This window comes from Bactrocera neohumeralis, chromosome 5 (genome assembly GCF_024586455.1).
Source record: "Bactrocera neohumeralis isolate Rockhampton chromosome 5, APGP_CSIRO_Bneo_wtdbg2-racon-allhic-juicebox.fasta_v2, whole genome shotgun sequence".
Lineage (NCBI taxonomy): Eukaryota > Metazoa > Arthropoda > Insecta > Diptera > Tephritidae > Bactrocera > Bactrocera neohumeralis.
The window spans coordinates 59,074,830-59,089,883 of NC_065922.1; positions in this window are offsets into that span (position 1 = coordinate 59,074,830).

The following is a 15,054-nucleotide window of genomic DNA, read 5'->3' on the forward strand; positions in this document are numbered from 1 at the left end:
GTCCCGTCCATCGCATTTCTTGGACGGCGGTGATGTCAGCCTTTATTTTCGCGAGGACATCAACCAACTGGGCAGCGGCACCTTCCCAATTAAGGGTCCGGACATTCCAGGTGCATGCCCTGATATCATAATCCTTATGCTGTTTGAAATGGTCGTCATCAAAAGGTTGGTTTCTCTTCCAAGGCTTGTTGTTCCTTTTCATTGGGGGTGTTTTTTTAGGTGGCGGGTCCCAAACCCAGCGCACAACCCTATGTAGGGGCTGTTTCGCCTTCTCACTTTAGCTCGCCTTTGAATGGATGTTCTTGGGCTACCCAGAGGATACTTGGTCAAAGACCGGAAGTTGTGAGCTGCTTGAGCCATGTGTAAAAGAATCGTTTCTGGCCACTCCCAAGTGAATGGCGATCAGAGAACTTTCCTCACTTGCGTGAACTTCTACACATGACAGTTTTTATTGGATCAAGATAAGTTTTGGTCATAAGCTGGAACACACTAAAGACATTATTCGTGCGAAGTTTTACTTCGTTACATTAATTGCTTCTTAATTTGTGTACTGGAAACTGAACGAATCTAGTGGAATTTAAAATTGTACTATATGGGAAGTAGGCATGATTTCGTCCATTTTCAGCGGAGGGTAAGAATGTCAGTAGAATACCTTGTACTATATTTTTTATAAATCGGTTGGTCGGGTTCCGAGATATGGGATTTCACCAAAAAGTGTGCGGTGCCCGCCGATCATCCAATTTTTACACCGGTTCCCATTAAGCTCTCGTATGTCATCTTTATGGTATAATTTAATGTCTCTTGCCTATTTAGTTACTAATTTTCGGTGTTTTTCTCCGATTTTATCCATTCCACACAGTGTCGGTAGAAGTTCTTAAGCGATTCGTACTCAGCAAATTTAGCTGTTGTAGCTTAAGTGGTTTAGGAGATATTTAAAATTTATTCTAATCACTGGAGATGCTAAAATATTGATATTTTCTTTTAAACGAAGTCTTTTATGAGCATTCAGTCATAAAGTTTGATTTTTAATAGTCGCGTCATAACCACTAAAGTGTGAAGAATTAAAATATAAGATGGTTATTTATTTTCCGTTCATCGATATAATATTTATAACATTCTCCTATTGAAATAGTATACAAAATTTTTAACTGAAACATGTAAAAATTGTTTGTGATAAATTCAAGCATTATCAGCGTTTCTATTATCTATATTCTATTTCTTCTATTCTATTCTATTACAACAAACGGTTGAAAAAATTTACCATAAAATCCCTGCGACATGTTGGAATAATATTTTTAAGCAACAATAATGTAAAATGTTAATATATGAGAATTTCTAACTACTCACCACTTTACATATTTCACAAATTTACTAAACCGATTATAAAAATTTTTGCAATGGCTTTGTAGTATAACAAAAATAAAAAAATACATTCGGAGAATTTAAAATTCATTACTCATTTACATTCCATGAACCAAAATTATTATCATTTTGCCAATTTTTTTATGACTAATTTACCAATGGTGGTAAAGAAAAGGGAAACATTTTCAATTAGTTATTCAAGCAGTAACAGAACATCTGTGAAAATAGCAACTGCTGTCTGGTTTTTGAATTTAAATAAAATAATGTGTATAATTTCACTCAAACTGCGAAATCAGCATATATGTATATAATTTTGCATTAAATTAGTAAGATTTTTAAATAAATAGTAAACAGTAAAATAAAGAGATAATACATAATTTTTAACCAAATTGATATATAATTTCTTTCACATATTAAACGACGAACATGGAAAATATACATGCTTTTTCTAATTTTCTATTTGCAACAAATTTGATGGCAGTTCCTTCCGCATTTTCACAAACCTTGTTATAGCTCCTTACCTAATCGTGCATTATTTGTTCTAATGAAAAAGTTCATAGCTTTTTTGAAATAGTAATAGGTTTCCAGAAAAGAGTTGTGTTTGAAACTAATTTACAAATTAACTCAAAAATATGTTATGTAATAATGTAAGCACGTACATTAAGTGTGAATCGGGTACCATTTATATGTACATTTTGAAGTTGAAAATAACAAATAAACCCCCTATCTATTCGGCCATCTACTGCCCTTTTTATCGGTCAATATGTAATAAATGTATAAAAAAGGAATAATAATATGAAAGCAATTTGCTTCGAAAAAATGGTGGAATTATTTTCAAAAATCAAATGTCCAAATAGAGTTTAACAATCCAATCATATAAGCGATATTCGAATATGTCCACATGTACCCATATGGATTGTGCATATTCGCTGTTTTGCGAATATCCTTCTTTTTTATTGTATGGAATAAAAAACAGTAACGAGTTGACTAATGTGTGTATATTACTCGCCACTAAGAATTTTTTAATAAATATACAAAAGACATACTAATATGATTAAACTCATTATATTCATCAAAAGCCAACTCAGTATTAACAGAAAATATCACCAAGTTGTTGAGTAGTGAAGAACTTATGTATGTATATCATGAGTTGCTCCGTTCAGTTTCAACCACACGAGAATTCTCTCATTAGTGCATCACTAATTCCGACAGTGTCGATAATTTAAAGTGTAAATAAATGTTCTGATTAAGTATTAAACACATGGTCAAGGGCTACATTATTATATGTATTATACCAATTGTACTATATGGTAAGCAAATTATTTCATATGCTTCAATTGAACTTGACCTGAAAGTGGAAAGTAATTAACATGACATTTCTATGCTATTTGCCCATTTTCTCTAAAGAAGGAGCATAATTTTAATTACTCTGATTCAATTAAGCGATCAAAAATTTTATAATGATTCTAGATGAATATTTCTGAAGTGCAATGCATTCAACGACTCGAATAAGTTGGAGCTCGCTCTTTACATCGTTATTTTATTTTCCCATTAGTTCCATGCGTCAAAACTAAATGAATGTGCATTATGTAATTATTGTTGATAAAAAGGTTCCTGAATGTACTAAGAAGGTATCAAATACACATGGCCGGAAAATTGTTTGGCCCAACTTTGATCTCGAAGTATAATTCATTCAGTAATCCGTAATATACAAATGAATCGCAAAATGTGTTGCTAAGTGCATAACTCAGCTGGACCAATTTGGCCAATTCTTTTTTTTTTACTCGTAAATGTTCGTTGAAGTTCAAAGATGGTTTTTACGGCGAGAAAAATTCGATTAATTACCGGAAAAACCCTAAAAACAGCCCTTTTCTTGAATGTTTGTTTTTTAGTAACGCTAAGGCTCGAAAATCCTGATGAAATTGTTAGAGGTTGTTCGTTGTGGATGGGGGAACGTTTAGAAATAAAGAAACCTTATACTTTTCATGAAGAAAAGTCAAAAAATTGGACAATTCCAAAAAGTAACTTTTTTCCGTACAAATTTTCTTTCTTTTGTTTTTCAATATTTCGATTTGTAAATTATTTGAATCGTTCAATTTCGGTAGATTGTTTTTTTATTCCGGCCTTTCAAAATAAAAATTATTGAAAATTATTCAGTGAAAACTTTATGTACATATATTTCACACAAAGTGATCAATTACAAATTGAAATTTGTTACGAAGCCACGAAGAGATCGCCCTAATATTGGTCGGCGTTCTTTTTGCCAACAACATATGTACATTGGAAGCCCAAGGATGCGATGACATACCTGTATGTTCAGAATTATGGACGGGAGGATTTCTTTATTGAATCGCGATCAATCCGTAAGATCGTCACAGCACGGCTTTTCAAACAACAGCTACGATGTTTGATGGACTTTATCTAGAAGCAACGTACACAAATGTGGTGCTGTTAGATGTTGGATATACTTTTTGAGTTCCCAAAAGAAGTTTGCCGCACGCACATATTCTTATTTGGATGGTGGTTGGTGGTTACACCAGACCGAATTGATGAACTCATTTCTGCGGAAATTTCTGATGCAGAGAAAGATCCAGTATTATACGAAGTGATGAAAACCAATATGGTTCATGGACCTTGCGGATACTACAATCCCACTTCGGTTTGTATGTCTGACAATAAATGCACGATATCCGTTGTATCGGACTCGCTCACCAGACAATAATGGTAGTACATTAAGCATTCAATTTAGAGGAGTGAATATCGAAGTTGACAACACATGGATGGTACCATAGTCGCCATGATTGTCTAATTCACATTCAAAACTCATGTCAATGTTGAGTATTGCAATTTGGTAAAATCGATCGCAAGTACGTCACCAAAGAAATCAACATGGCGGTTATTGGCCTTGAACGAGATGATATCAGCAAGTATCAAATAGTTAGATGCGTGAACTGCAATTAAGCGTTTTGTAAGATATTTACTTTTGCAATTCATGAACGTTTTTCGACTGTTGTGCATCTGGCGGTTAATTTGGAGAAGGCCAAAGAGTGTATTTGAACTCAGAGAATACAGTACAGCCAGTAGAAACACCGCCAACAACAAAGTTGACATTAATTAGTTGTTTCTCAACTTTCGTCAGTGATCCGTTTGCGAGAACATTGCTCTATTCGGAAATGCCATGGAATGCCATGGAATGCTGATTTGTAAGAGTGGAGTCCGTTTTCGGATTCAAACATCATAAGTTCAAAGTTTATTTAGTTACTCAAAGTAGGCTTGGTCAGAGTGGCGTACGATTACGGTTAAATTAAATAATATCGTCTCTATCGTATTTCTAATGTTAATTTGTTTACAATCATCCGTTCGGTGAAAGAAATCATAGTGTTCCATTAATTATTACTTTCATGACATTAACCTTACATCTTAGCATGTATTTTCGAAGAGATTTGTATGCATATATGTATGTATATTTGGTGGTGAAGCGGTACTAAGCGAGTCGTAATGAACACTTTGCTGGTCGTTGACGAAGTATATTCTAACTTTGTACTTTTGATCTAAAATTCTTACAATCGTTAAATTTTAGGATAAATTACATAGAATGGCAAACTTAAGAAGTATGGTACGAATAACTATTATGTAGAGTACAAATAACAATTATGAGTAATTATTATAATTAGTGTAGAGTAGTGATCTCCACATATATGTATATACGTTTACAATTTTTCTGTGCTTTTCACATATTCGGTGTATATATTTTTGCTGGACAAACTCAAAATTCAAAAGTCAATTAGTACATAAATACAGATAACATGGTGAGTCAAATTGTTGAAGTAGTTTAGTTGTAGAGTTTAAATTTGCTGGATTTGTATAAGTATATTGTTAAGGTTGATATTTGATATTGGCTCGGTTGTTGCTGTGATGATTATGGCCTTAAAAAATATATATAAAAATAATTCGAAAATAGATACAAAACATTGGTACAATGCCTTTTTACAGTCCTGTATATGAATATTAAGAACTCATGTTTGGTCAGAAACATGTCACTGTGCAAAATCGGATGACCGTGACCATGAATTAGGCTATTCACCTTTGTGAGAGCACCGCTTATGCATATGCACGTCAATTCTTACATCCATACACATATGTTATGGTTTTCTATGATTTGTACATAATTGCATTTTTTGTATGTTCTCATTTTCGCTTGCACTTTGCAAGCAGGTACATACATATATACATACGCACAAACATACGTATTTCATACCTACTCCCTCATAAGCATATACGCACAAGCTTACATATGTAGCTAATGAGAAAATTAAGCACAAGAAGGGATAAAAACCGGTGCTAGCATAACATTAAGACATTATTCGTAAAGCATTAGGAGTGTTAAGAGTGTAAAGGAAATTAATGTAAAACTTAAATTAAATCAAAATCAAATTTGTTAACTGGACATTAATTTGTTATTGGGCTCCTACATAATTTGGCAACCATGACAGGACATGTGTTCTACATTTAGTATTTTCGATCAAGAAATCCAATGGATTAATGTCCAAGTTAATTTAAATAATTCGTTTTGAGTAACACTGGCAAGAGCTGGCTCTGCGTTTGTTCAACCAAACGGAATTTGCCCACATCATCTCATCATCAGAAGCTGTGTAGCGGTATCCAACAACCTGAATTAACGGACAATTAGGATTGTTGTACCCGGACAACATTCTGTGTAAGCGCAGATAGCAGTTCTTGCCACACATCATCGTACTTGCCGCTGTAATCATACATCCAGATTACAAGTGGTTTTATTAACGTACTACGTTCGAGATCTTCTCATCAAAAATCTTTGTCGAAGTTACCGACAGTTTGTCAACTTGTCGCAGTCTACGGGACTCCTTACAGTACAGTTTCATCGGATTGCTGATCTGCTTTTGCTACATCTACAACAACAGCATCACATTCTTCACTGCTCAGGTACTCATATATACATATAATTTATTTCGTGCCTTCAAATGCCTAACAACAGTATGGCCAATGTGCTTTACATGGCTGATGAGGAACAATCGCCTTTGTCCTCGTTAATTCAAACGCGTTCATCGATTCTTCACAACCTGCATAGTATAAAGCAACGAATTGCTTGTGAAGAAGTCGATAGTGATACGCATGTTCTCGAATGCCGACTACAAATTGTTGAGTCCTATTTTCAACATATTTGTGACGTCCAGAACAATATTGAAGCTCTTTCTCCGTCAGACAAATCGAGAGCAGAAATTGAAGAAACGTACATCTAAAATACTTTCGTTAATCAACCCCAGAAACCGCGTTTCTGAGTTGAACACTAGCATTTTCAACGCAACGACTTTTGGAAATACTAGCAGTTACCATAATCGATTGCCTTCACTCAATTGCCTAAATTTGACGTCAAATATGTGGAATTTAAACGATTTTCCGCACTTATTGTAATATGCTTCATGATGACCCAACAATGTAAAAGGTGGACAAATTTAATTATCTTTTAAACTGTCTTTCAGGACCAGCCCAAAACTCGTAGGTAACACAGCGAGATTGTAAGCTTTAATTTACATACAAGATAAATTTGGAGTAATGTAGCCAGCTCGCGCCTTATTGGATTCCTGTTCCGAATTGAATTTCATCACCGAAGAAACAGCGAAGCGTTTGCAGCTCAAAGGAGTTTTCTCATATCAGGAAATCTCAGGTATTTCAGATATTCGTTCTAATTCAAATTATGCAGTAAATGTGAAAATCAAATCTCGTATTGGAGATTTTACTTGTATGTCGGAATTCGTTATGACTAAACATATTACAACACAAATTCCTAGTAGTTTTATAAATACTTCTAAATGGAATATTCCTGAAAATCTTCAGCTTGCGGATCCATACTTCTACAAACCGCAACATATAGATTTATTGCTCAATGCAGAAATATGAGAGCCTTCAAGAAGGCACAATTTCACTTGGAAACAGCAAATTAGGTTGGATTGTAGGAGGCAATTTTGAAAGGCTTTCAAATTCCCGCCCATCCATTTGCAATGTCATACTAAATTCAAATCTATCGAATATCTACTCGATTCTTCAACGTTTTTGGGAAATTGAAAATTTCACTGAAAACGAACCAACACTGTCCGAAGAAGAACGTTTATGCGAAAAACACTTCATTGAAAACGTTCAAGTGAAAAATGATGGACGTGTACAAGTACGGTTACCATTCAAGGTTTCGCATTAGGCAACTTTTTCCATAACGCCAGGAAGAGATTTCTCTCTCTTGTATACGGATTTCATAAAAGAGTATATTTAACTCGTGCACACTATATAATTCCACATCATTGTGTACTCCGTCCACAAAGTACTACGACCAAGCTTCGGGTTGTGTTCGACGACTCTACGCGCACCACTTCTGATCATTCATTAAATGAAATACTCATGGTTGGAGCAACAATTCAACCAGAACTAATCATCACATTATTATTATTTCGTTTATGTCCTTACGTATTAACCGCCAATATATCAAAAATGTATCGGCAATTTTTGATTAACGATCAAGATCAACGATATCAACTCATTTTGTGGAGAAACGAACCTTATGAGCCACTGCAGTTGTTTCAACTCAAAACTGTACCATAGTAGCCATTCGCAGTACGTACCTAGCCATTCGCAGTTTATTTCATATTGCTGATGTCGATAAAGCTGCCTTTCCTCTAGCATCGTCTGCTATTCGTGAAAGTTTTTATGTTGACGATTTGTTGACTGGTGCAGATAGTATAGACAACTTACAAAAACTAAAAATTGAAATCATAGAAGTTCCTCGTTCTCATGGTCTTTCTCTGACTAAATGGCACTCGAATTCTACACAATTATCTGACGAATCTTATAATGAAGTTGTTATTAAAACAACGGAAGGAAACATTACCAAAGCGTTAGGTACGTCATGGAAACCTTTAGCTGATACCCATTGTTATCGCTATGAATTACCAGATATGCAGTCAGTTACAAAGCGATCTGTTCTATCAATTATTTCCAAAATATTTGATATTCTCGATTTATTGAGCCCCGTGATAATACGTGGCAAAATATTAATGCAAGGAATTTGGATTCGCCGATTAGATTGAGATGAAACACTACCACCCGATCTCCATAACATTTGGTTGCAGATTAAAGCCGATTTAAACTTCATTAACAAAATAGAAGTTCCTCGTCATGTACAAACAACATCCAATTCTCCCTGTGAAGTTTATGGCTTCGCAGACGCATCAACGTGCGCATATGGGTGCTGCATTTATGTACGTTCTATTATAAACGATACTTACAAAACAACGTTACTTATTGCTAAATCTAAAGTGGCACCGATTAAGGCTCAATCGCTTTCTCGATTGGAGCTATGTGTAGCACTGTTACTGAGTAAGACTTGGCAAAAAATTAAGGATAAGGTATTAAAATTTTGCACTGATATATATTTTTGGACTGACTCAGAGATCATGCTAAAGTGGCTCAACATTCATTCGGCGACATTAAATTGCTTCGTTGCCAATCGAGCCTCTGAAATTCAGGAAATTTCAGAAGGCATTAGCTGGAAACACGTACCAAGTACACAAAATCCTGCAGACATCGTTTCACGCGGCTGTAGCGCTCAGGATCTTGTAAGTACGATTTGGTTTTCTGGACCAGAGTTTCTAATGAAAAATTCATCGGAATGGCCTGTATGAAAGAAGCAATATAACATTAAAATCCAAGATTTGGAACAACCTCAAGTGTAGCAAAAGCAGCAACGAGGGAAACATCATCAATATCATCGTCAACCGCAGTTCTTCGTACCACCGATTACTTCGCGTCTATATATTGATGATACTTCATCTACCGTTAGAGAAGCTCGATCATACTTGGTGGCGAATCGTTGTAGCTATTCAACAAATCGAATTCGCTGAAGAAATTGAAAGACAACAAGAAGTTAAATCGTTCGTACAGAAGCTGACTCCTTTTCTCCATGAAATGAATCTTAACGGAGTGACAGTTTCAGTCCACAGAGTCGGTCGCCGTTTGTCAAAAGCACCAATTCCTTTCGACGCAAAATTTCCCGCACTTCTTCCAAAAGATCATCGATTTACATCTTTATACATAGAATATCTTCATCGGAAGCATTTACACGCTGGTCCAAAAGTTATAATAACTCTCTTGCATGAGTGAATCTGGGTTATAAATGCTCGCAAAATCGTAAGGAAAATCGTTCGAAATTGCGTGCTCTGTTTCCATTATAAACCTAAATTAATGGGTCAAATTATGGCGGATCTTCCTGCCAATCGCTTGCAAATGCAACGTCCATTTCTAGTTAGCGGCGTTGACTTTTGCGGCCCTTTCAGTACAACTTATCGTCTTCGTGGAAGAGCTCCATACAAAACATATATATCAATCTTTGTATGCTTCGCATCCAAAGCCATACATGGAGCTCAAGCCAAATTGAGGGATTTTCATCAACAATTCTTCAATCAAGCGGCTACTGATGACACCACTGGTTATATCACCAACACTGGTTTTGAGATTTGTTTTATTCCGCCTCGTGCTCCACATTTTAGAGGTTTATGGGAGGCGGCAGTAAAATCAATGAAATCCATTTTGCTAAATAACATCTCAAACGCACACCTGACATATGAAGAACTTCAGACCGTCGTAGTTGAAGTAGAAGCAATTTTGAACTCTCGTCCGCTGACACCGCTTTCAAATGACCCCAATGATGGCGAAGCTCTAACTCCGGTTCATCTATTGATTGGGACATCATTACTGTCGATGCCAGATAAAACTATCAATATGAACACAGTATCTTCGTTAACACAATGGCAGCGGGTGACGTATTTGAAGCAGCGTTTCTGGGACATATGGTCACACAATATTATATTCTTAGCTTACAACAAGTGGTTGAAACCGGAAGCCAACATCGAAATTGGTCAAATGGTCATCATCCATGAATCCAACTTGCCCCCACATCATTGATCACTTGGGAGAATTATCAACATCGTCCCTGGTTCAGACGGCAAAGTGAGGGTAGTGGACATCAAAACTACAAAAGGGATTATAAGGAGAGCAGTCCATAAAGTTGCACCATTACCTATTTCGGACTGAAATGCAAGCATTTCAATGGGGGAGCTTGTTTGGTCAGAAGCATGTCACTGTGCAAAATCGGATGACCGTGACCATGAATTAGGCTATTCACCTTTGTGAGAGCACCGCTTATGCATATGCACGTCAATTCTTACATCCATACACATATGTTACGGTTTTCTATGATTTGTACATAATTGCATTTTTTGTATGTTCTCATTTTCGCTGGCACTTTGCAGTTACATATATACATATGCACAAACATACGTATTTCATACCTACTCCCTCATAAGCATATACGCACAAGCTTACATAGCTAATGAGAAAATTAGGAACAAGAAGGGAAAAAAACCGGTGCTAGCATAACATTAAGAGATTATTAGTAAAGCATTAGGAGTGTTAAGAGTGTAAAGGAAATTAATGTAAAACTTAAATTAAATCAAAATCAAATTTGTTAACTGGACATTAATTTATTATTGGGCTCCTACAACTTATTTTAAAAATCTTAGGATTCGGCAAAGTACCTCTGAAGTCTATAAACAATAATATGTTCAGGAATATTACATATTTCAAGCTTATATACGTGTGTAATACTCTGACAAAGTGGTGAATTTAAAATGTTTTAAATCTAAGTATTTAGGTCATAATATATTACACACAAATACAAAAGGAAGGCTTGAAATTTCTACCCTTTCAGTTCTTCTTTTCTCTTCGCCGTCTTTATCGATTTTGCTAAAAACCTTATCAATTCGAAGTTGTTTATTAGAATAGCTTGAGCTAAAGTTAAACTGAATTGGAAAAAGCTTTATATTTAGTTCTACTGGCGCTGTAAGAAATTTTCATGAATTAAGGAAAATTTGTTGAAAAATAAAATAACAAACACTAACTTATACTTGATTTATTTATACAAATAAAAAACATAAATAAATAAAGGCCAAGAAAACAACAAATACAAAATATTACATATTTATATCAGTTTTGGTAAAATATTGCAAATAAAGTCGATATGAAAATGACTAATAATAATTCCATATGCAGTAACGTAAACTGAAGATAAAATTTATTCGATTCTTCAGAGGTTGTAGATGCTGATAGTTTGTAGTAAAAATTTATTCATATATTATTGATATAACTGCCAGGGTTTTGACTGTCGAGGAAATACTTTTAGTATCAATAAACTCAAGGTTTTTATGGTGCACTTATAAGGTGCCAACTCTTGTGGAGTGTTTTGCAAAAAAGTGCAGAATTTCTTCCAATTGAGAAAAGTGCTAATTGCAATAAAATAAACAAAAAACGCTAGTGAAAATATTGCGCAAGTCAATTTCTGCGGAGATTTCTGGTAGCATGAAAACTTCAGATTATCAGTCGAACAATGCATAACTGAATGATTAAAATTTTTGTACCAAAGCTTTACTGTTGTTGTTGAATTTAGGAATTGATTGCAATCACATTTGACAATTTGTTAAGATACTTATACAAGGTGTATTCCAAAGTAAACAGGACTTTTTGAATATAGCGTCCCCTGGTGGCGCATCTATATGTCGACTGGTGCATTAGAATCTGCTTTATTGTCCAGTGAGAATTTTATGACATTTCATAGATTGGAAGTGAAGTTATTGTGTTTTAAGTGTCAGTATCTTGGTGTTATCGGTGCGAAAATAAGCTTCGAACAAAGAACCAACATTAAATTTTGTTTTAAAATTGGTAAAACTTTTACCGAAACGTTTCAATTGATGAAACAAGTTTATGGCGATGATTGCCTATACCGTAGCAGAGTGACGAGTGGTTTCAAAGTTTTTAATGTGGTGGTGAGGACATAAATGACGATCAACATGTGTGGCAATCAAATTCCGTGATTACCGGAAATTCCATCAAAACTGTGCATGAATTCATAAAAATCAGCCGAAATCATCATTGAAATTCATGGAAATGGAATTGAACATCTCCAAAACATCGATTTATCGCATTTTGACCGAACATTTGGGCTAACGAAAAGTGTGCACGGTTTGCTCCGCGCAACTTGACTGACGACCAAAATTGCTCGGAATGCAACATTTCAAGGACAATTATTTGACCAAAAATCACATTTTAACCATTAACCACTCCGCGTATTCACCTGATATTGTACCGTGCGACTTCTTTCTTTTCGGAAAAATGCATTTGCCCATGAAAGGAAAGCGTTATGCAGACGCAGAGGCCATTCAATAGGCTTGCACCGGTATACTGGCGGCCATACCGGCCAACGAGCCAAAGCACTCGTTCGACATGCTTTTGGACCGTGCAAAAAGCTGTATTGAAGCAGAAAGAGACTATTTTGAATAAAATAAATTAATTTTGCCGAAAATATCATTTGTTCTGTTTTTTTTTTAAGTCCTGTTTACTTTGGAACGCACCTTGTATGTTCTCTCTTAGCTTCTTTACTTATATTTGTTTTAATTATAATCTAACTAAAGCAAGGAACTATAGCAATCATATCATACCAATATCTGTAATTTTAGTGATATAAATCCAATCAAAATATTCTGCAATACAAACAAATTTAAAGAAATGAATTTTAAAACATATGTAGATTATACATAGACACACATATTTCATTTTCGTTTATATTAAGCACATCTGATTTAGTTGCAAACAGAGTTACACCTTGAATATGCACCTAAACAGATAATAAGTATATCATTCCAGTGTAACCTTAAGCGTAAAATCAATTAATGTTTTGTATTTGCGGTAAACAAAGTGCAATTAAGTAGAAAATGCACATGCAAAGTTCATGTACAGACTCACCAAATGAGCCAGTGTGATACTATTACCGCAAAGCAATCGAATGCAAAAGAAATTGAAAATGTGCATGCATAAAAGCTTCCAACATTAACAACGCATGCTACAGTAGGATACAGCTCAAGTATATTGCTTTGCAAAGCCTACATAGCCCACACATTATCAATAAACAGAAGTGATAAGAAAATAAAATACTTCAAGTAATGGATCGATTAAGTGGTCCTCATTCTTGAGGGTAGAATGCCAGTCATATTATGTAACTGATACAAAGTCGTTGGTATTTGATGATAGCTGCACACATACATACATCTACGTAGATTTCTGCTTTTAAAGAAATTTTCAAGGAACAATGCGATAGTCAGTTTTCAGTTTCACTTTCATTAGTATGCCATTGTATATGAAATAAACATAGAAGAATTCCGTTTAGAGAAGAGGACAAGTTGGGCAACGTTTGTTAACTGAACAAGTAAAGAAGGGCTAAGTTCGGGTGTCACCGAACATTTTATACTCTCGTATGGTAAAGTGATAATCGAGATTTCATTATCCGTCATTTACATATTTTTCAAATACCGTATTTGTGTAAAGTTTTATTCCGCTATCATCATTGGTTCCTAATGTTTATACTCGTATTATACAAAGAAGGCATCAGATGGAATTCAAAATAGCTTTATATTGGAAGAAGGCGTGGTTGTGAACCGATTTCAGCCATATTTCGTACATGTCATCAGGGTGTTAAGAAAACATTATATACCGAATTTCATTGAAATCGGTCTAGTAGCTCCTGAGATATGCTTCTTGGTCCATAAGTGGGCGGCGCCACGCCCATTTTCAATTTTTAAAAAAAGCCTGGGGGCAGCTTCCTTCTGCCACTTCTTCCGTAAAATTTAGTGTTTCTGACGTTTTTTGTTAGTCGGTTAACGCACTTTTAGTGATTTTGAACATAACCTTTGTATGGGAGGTGGGCGTGGTTATTATCCGATTTCTTCCATTTTTGAACTGTATATGGAAATACCTGAAGAAAACGACTCTGTAGACTTTGGTTGACATAGCTATAGTAGTTTCCGAGATATGTACAAAAAACTTAGTAGGGGGCGAAGCCACGCCCACTTTTCCAAAACAATTGCGTCCAAATATGCCCCTCCCTAATGCGATCCTTTGTGCCAAATTTCACTTTAATATCTTTATTTATGGCTTAGTTATGACACTTTATAGGTTTTCGGTTTCCGCCATTTTGTGGGCGTGGCAGTTGGCCGATTTTGCTTATCTTCGAACTTGTCCTTCTTATGGAGCCAAGGAATACGTGTACCAAGTTTCATCATGATATCTCAATTTTTACTCAAGTTACAGCTTGCACGGACAGACGGACGGACGGACAGACAGACATCCGGATTTCGACTCTACTCGTCACCCTGATCACTTTGGTATATATAACCCTATATCTGACTCTTTTAGTTTTAGGACTTACAAACAACCGTTATGTGAACAAAACTATAATACTCTCGTTAGCAACATTGTTGCGAGAGTATAAAAATCGTATGAAATAACCTAGTCACAGTTGAATTTATAATATAGGACGAATTTATAATAAACCTTTGAATAATATAGAAAACAAAAAACTTTTCATACTACATATAATACCTTTTGCAGATTTATTTTTGTTGAATATAAAGTTTTCCATATAAGGATTTTAGTTTGAAAAAGGTTATAAGAACTGGAGTAGGTTCAGTGTATTTGCATTACATCTATGAGCTATATTTGTCCTATATTGGTGGTTCCTTGCAGAATTTCAGACCGATATCTTAAAAACTTAATGAGTTC